We start from the raw sequence: 5,145 nt of genomic DNA on the forward strand, positions 1-5,145 counted from the left end.
TAGATTTCTTTATCTTGAAAGGAGTCAACAACAATTACCTTAAGGTGGAAACAAGCCTAGACCTACCTCTTCAGTCTTCATCTTCAGACCACTCTCCCGTAATCTTAACAATGCTCTCCAATATAGTTGAAAAAACCGAACTACCGACACTTCACAACTCCAAGACGAACTGGGACGCATTTCAAAAACAATTGGATCAACACATTGAGATCAAGATTCCCCTTGAAACGCCAGGAGACATCGAAACAGCAGTGAAAAGACTTGCAACTGCCATCCAAACATCAGCTTGGGAAGCGACACCGAAGCCGAAATCTGATAAATCAAAGAAGAAATTCCCGATTACTGTCAATGAAAAAATAGCTGGAAAAAGAAGATTGAGTAAAAAATGGCGTCTAACCAGGTTGGAGGTGGATAAAACGAACCTTAACAAGGCAACTAGAGGACTAAAAAACTTGCTGCAAACATCGAAAAATAGGTCGGCTCAATAATATCAGGAGGGATTGTCTGCTACTGAAGCAACAGAATACTCCTTATGGCGAGCCACGAAATACTGAAGAGACCACAACAACCAGTCCCACCCCTGAGGGACGCTGCTGGGAAGTGGGCCAGAAGCAGTAAAGAGAAGGCTTTCACGTTTGCACAGCATCTTTCTGGAGTTTTTGAACATCATGATCTAGTATCAACCCAAGAATAAAGACAAGAGCTAGAAAGCGTTCTTAGTGCACCCTACCAGTTAGATAAGCCAATAAAAAGATTCACTTACAACGAAGTCAAAATAACAATTTTAAAAGAAATTAATCCTGCCAAAGCTCCTGGGTTCGATCTCATCACTGGAAAAATTCTGAAGAAACTGACGAAAATGGTATAACTGCAATAGTACATATCTTCAATGCTGTCCTTCTAAGTCTATTGCCAATAATATCAAAACTATTTGAAAAACTGTTCCTCAAACGACTTGAGCCAATACTACTTGAGAGAAAACTTATACCTCACCATCAGTTAGGTTTTCGAAACAGGCATGGGACTGTAGAGCAAATTCATAGGATCGTAAAACAAATCAATAACGACCTTGAACAAAACGGTACTGCCCCGCAGCATTTTTAGACATAGGACAAGCGATCGATAAAATCTGGCATATCGGTTTATGCTACAAGCTGAAGAAATTCATGCGTCATCCATTCTACCGACTTCTCTCAGGTAGCACACTACGTCTTATGGACGTCTAAACGACGACATGAGATTCGGCCAGAAGACGTCAGATAGCTGGTTATTTGGACGTCCAAGTGACCGCTACATGACACATCTGCCAGACGTCCGTTTAATGACGTCGGCTAGACGTCTGCTTATTGACGTCACTTAAACGTCAGTTTTAGGTCTGTACATGGTCAGTACAATTACTTTATATTGAGGAAATGTTTTGGTTACAATAAGACACTATAGAACCTTAAATCGTATTTTATTGACAGGAAGCAAGCAAAGATGGTTACAACTTTAATTAATTAAAAGTAGTTCTGACCAGCCACAAAAATAATAATAAAAACCGGAGGACAGATAAAAAAAACTACTATTCTTACGAACCCGTTCGAAAGAAAACTCTTTTTATTCCAAAAGGCCTCCAATTGCTGTCAGCTTTAACTTCCGGAGGTACCTCTTGCTTGAGTGGTGTGAGCAAGTTCCGGTTGATCACTGCCAGGATACTGCCCGCAAGTTCGTCTAACTGTACCACCTGATACATTACAAGTATATCACAGTTTCACACCTGATGATCGGAAAGTAATACTACTTATATAACCTTCACAATTAAAAACCAATGTTCTATTCTTTTATAATAAAATTATGCTTTTTGTTCTTCAAAAGTTGGGTTACTTCGGAGGCTCCAAACCAGCCAGATCTTGTTTTTACAAAGAAAGTTGGGGCGCAAAAGACAGTATATATACCTACCTACATACATATATTGTCTCGGCACATGGTTCTGAATAGATCACACACTGTTACCTATAAGCGTTCCACTATTTATCCCAGACCACAATAGAAAAGCTAGGTACAACTATAAATACAATGTATGAAGAAGTGGTACTTACCTTTGTGTAAAAATTTTCGTATAATAATGAACTAACAGCTCATTGACAGATGACATGAATTTTTCCAGTGATGAGATCGAACCCAGGAGCTTTGGCAGGATTAATTTCTTTTAAAATTACTGTTTTGACTTCGTTGTACGTGAATCTTTTTATTGAGTTATCTAACTGGTAAGGTGCACTAAGGAGGTTTTCTAGTTCTTGTCTTTCTTCTTGGGTTGATACAAGGTCATGAGGTTCAAAAACTCCAGCAAGATGCTGTGCAATCGCGATAGCTTTTTCTTTCATAATTATCATACTAAATAGTCATAAATAAATAGAGGAATTATTGTATAAACGACACAAAATGATTGTAAATTAAACCAAGCGGATGATTCAAAAGTGGTTCTTTTGGAAGGTTGTATGGGCTCACTTCGAGTACGAGAAAAGAAATGACAACATATTTTTGAAAAGTTTTGGAAGATACAGTCCGCGACACTTAACTGTGTTTTTGTTAATAGTCAAAATTTTGATAAGCAAGCCACATGTATCATTGGATACAATGTTTTAATAGTATTCGTTCAACAATTCGTTGTATTTACTAGTACTTCATAATGGAAAAATTGTTAGAAGCAACTATAATAATTGATAGTGCGATTACTCTTATTCACTTTTTAGAATCGCAGGTCGCTAGGCAAGTAGAAAAAACAAAACCATTTCATTTGACAACGGATTCACAGTTGTCTAATAGTAATTTGAGTATAATTGAGTGTTCTAAAAGTGGATGGACTAAATAATGGATATTGCAACAAGACAATGCGTCAATTCACATCGCCCAAATAATCCAAACCTGGTTGACCGCTAATAATATTTCAGCTCTGGACTGGCTGGCTATTTCCCCAGACTTACATATCATAGAAAACTTATGGGGTTGGTTGCTCAATCGCATTTATACTGAAGCAAGACTAGAAAAGAATTAATCGCCGCTGTTAGAGCCGCCTGGGACAAAGTTCCAGTGAATTTAATAGAAAACTTATTCAATTCATTGACTCATCGGATGTTAGCAGTCATTGGGAAGCAGGAAGGGCATACCAAATTTGAAAATAAGTATTAGGTTTAAATGTTGTGTTCTAGGTTAATTTCAAAATATGAGAGTAATTATGTGTCTCTAAAAATTACAATATTTGCTTTACAAAAAAATCAATTGTACTTTGGGTTGGCACTCGAAGTGTTTCCATTTAAAAATGCTATAATTTTGTCATTTGATTTTTTTATTAAAAAACTTAGAAATTAAGACGTAAAAACATTCAAAATTAAAAGAAATGTTATTGTTCAATGTAGCCACCTAGTCTGTCCGGGAACCCTTCACAGGCTGCAAAAATATGGTCTGATGGAATTTTACCCCATTCTCGTAGAAGAGCAATCTTTAAGGCGTCAACCGTCTCATATTTTTTTGCAGATACGTTGGCCCCCATAATGGAGCAAATGAGAAAATCATTTGGATTTAAGTCCGGGAAATATGGTGGCCATTGCCGTGCAGAAATGAATCTGGGAACCTTTTCTTGTAAAAAACGTTGTGTTTCACGGGCTTTGTGGGATGGTGCCGAGTCTTGTTGAAACGTCCAATGGGTTCGACCGAATTTTCTACTTGCTCAAAGAAGCACAGCATCGTTTAGAATATTTTCACGGTAAATTTGTAGATTTATCTATACGCCCTGTTCAATAAAAACGAGTTGTGAGCGTCCGGTGACAGTTACCGCGGCCAAAACCATCGCTGATGCAGGCCCTGGCTTTCGCAGAGCAATTCGCTGCTCTAAAATTGTCCCTTGATTTGTACTCGAACCAAATACGATCGTTTTGCCTGTTAAAATATTTCCGAACCGTAAAAATGCTTTCAGCAGAAATAACCAAATTTTGAATCTCACCATTAACATGCAAGTGTTTTAATACCTTTGCTTTTGCAAGGCGTACTGCCTTTTGTGCATTTAAAAATCTTGAAATTTTTGTATTTTGTAGGGCTCCAATCGTAGTTTTTTTTTTTAATGTTCGTCCCATGCTTCGAGCAGACATATTGAGACTTTTCGCCAATTTAACTGCGCTTCGTCGCGTGTTACGCTGGATTCTAGCCTTCACCTTTCGTACTATTTCTCGCGATGTCTCTTTTTTATGCCCACTCCCATGGCGTTTTTTGATGCTACCAGTATCATTGTAACGTGTAATACTCCGATACGCAAACATTTTGTTTACATGTAAATGCCGTAGTTCATTAACAGTGGCTCGTTGCGGTTTCCCAGTCAAATACAAAACAAAAAATAACACTGTTGCGTTAAAATTCTATTTCGATAACTTTTTTAAACTGCTAGGAAAAAGGTATGCTTCCGTACACTTGTGGGCACCATGGCAGGCTAACGCTTGTCAAAAAATGGTGGCGCTGTCATTAGCTGTTTGGTTGCTACAGCAACGTAAAATTGGTAACACACTAACGCGCCGACCTCTGTAGAATACGAAAGTGTAAAACAAATTTAAGAGTATAACTTCTAAAGGGTCTAAGTGCCAAAATCCCAAAGTTGAGAAAATCAACAGAAACACTTTAAAATATTAATAAAACCACTGATATACAGGGTGATTGAAAATTGGCGTCATTCCTCTGGGGGTGTTGTCTGTCGGTGTTATAGGAGTACAGAAAAACTAGTAAAAGAAATTAATTGTTATTAAAAACTGAGAAATTTGCAAAAAACTATATCAGAAATACGGCAGCAATGTTTTTCAAGGTAATCTGCCTAATTAACATTGCGCAAATGCCTGTTGCTTCGTAATTATTTAAAACTCCGGTAACCATGGAATTATACAGACTGACAATAAGATAGGCAAGGATAAACGGTAAATTCAACAGGAATCGTTGAATGACGGAACCTATTTCGAAATGTCAACCTGTTCTCATAACCTCGAATTCTGCGGAGTTTGGCGTTTACATAAATAATCCATACAACACTAAACATTTGAATGGTTAACTCCAAACAAGCTAGTGCCTGTGTAATCTCCTTATTATCCACTCTTATCAAGCAGCTTCTCGTATTCAGTTAATTAA

General features: G+C 37.6%; 1 long non-coding RNA gene across 1 annotated transcript; it reads right to left on the reverse strand.

Moving 5' to 3' along the window:
• Positions 1-1,439: 1,439 nt before the first annotated feature.
• Positions 1,440-3,215, reverse strand: LOC125502458. Its single transcript, XR_007280216.1, has 2 exons — positions 1,942-3,215; positions 1,440-1,759 (listed from the first exon to the last, which is right to left on the reverse strand). It is a non-coding gene; the product is annotated as an uncharacterized LOC125502458 (long non-coding RNA).
• Positions 3,216-5,145: the final 1,930 nt, after the last annotated feature.

Source organism: Dendroctonus ponderosae, unplaced genomic scaffold, assembly GCF_020466585.1.
Source record: "Dendroctonus ponderosae isolate FM_Combo_2020 unplaced genomic scaffold, Dpon_F_20191213v2 Dpon_F_20191213_1, whole genome shotgun sequence".
Lineage (NCBI taxonomy): Eukaryota > Metazoa > Arthropoda > Insecta > Coleoptera > Curculionidae > Dendroctonus > Dendroctonus ponderosae.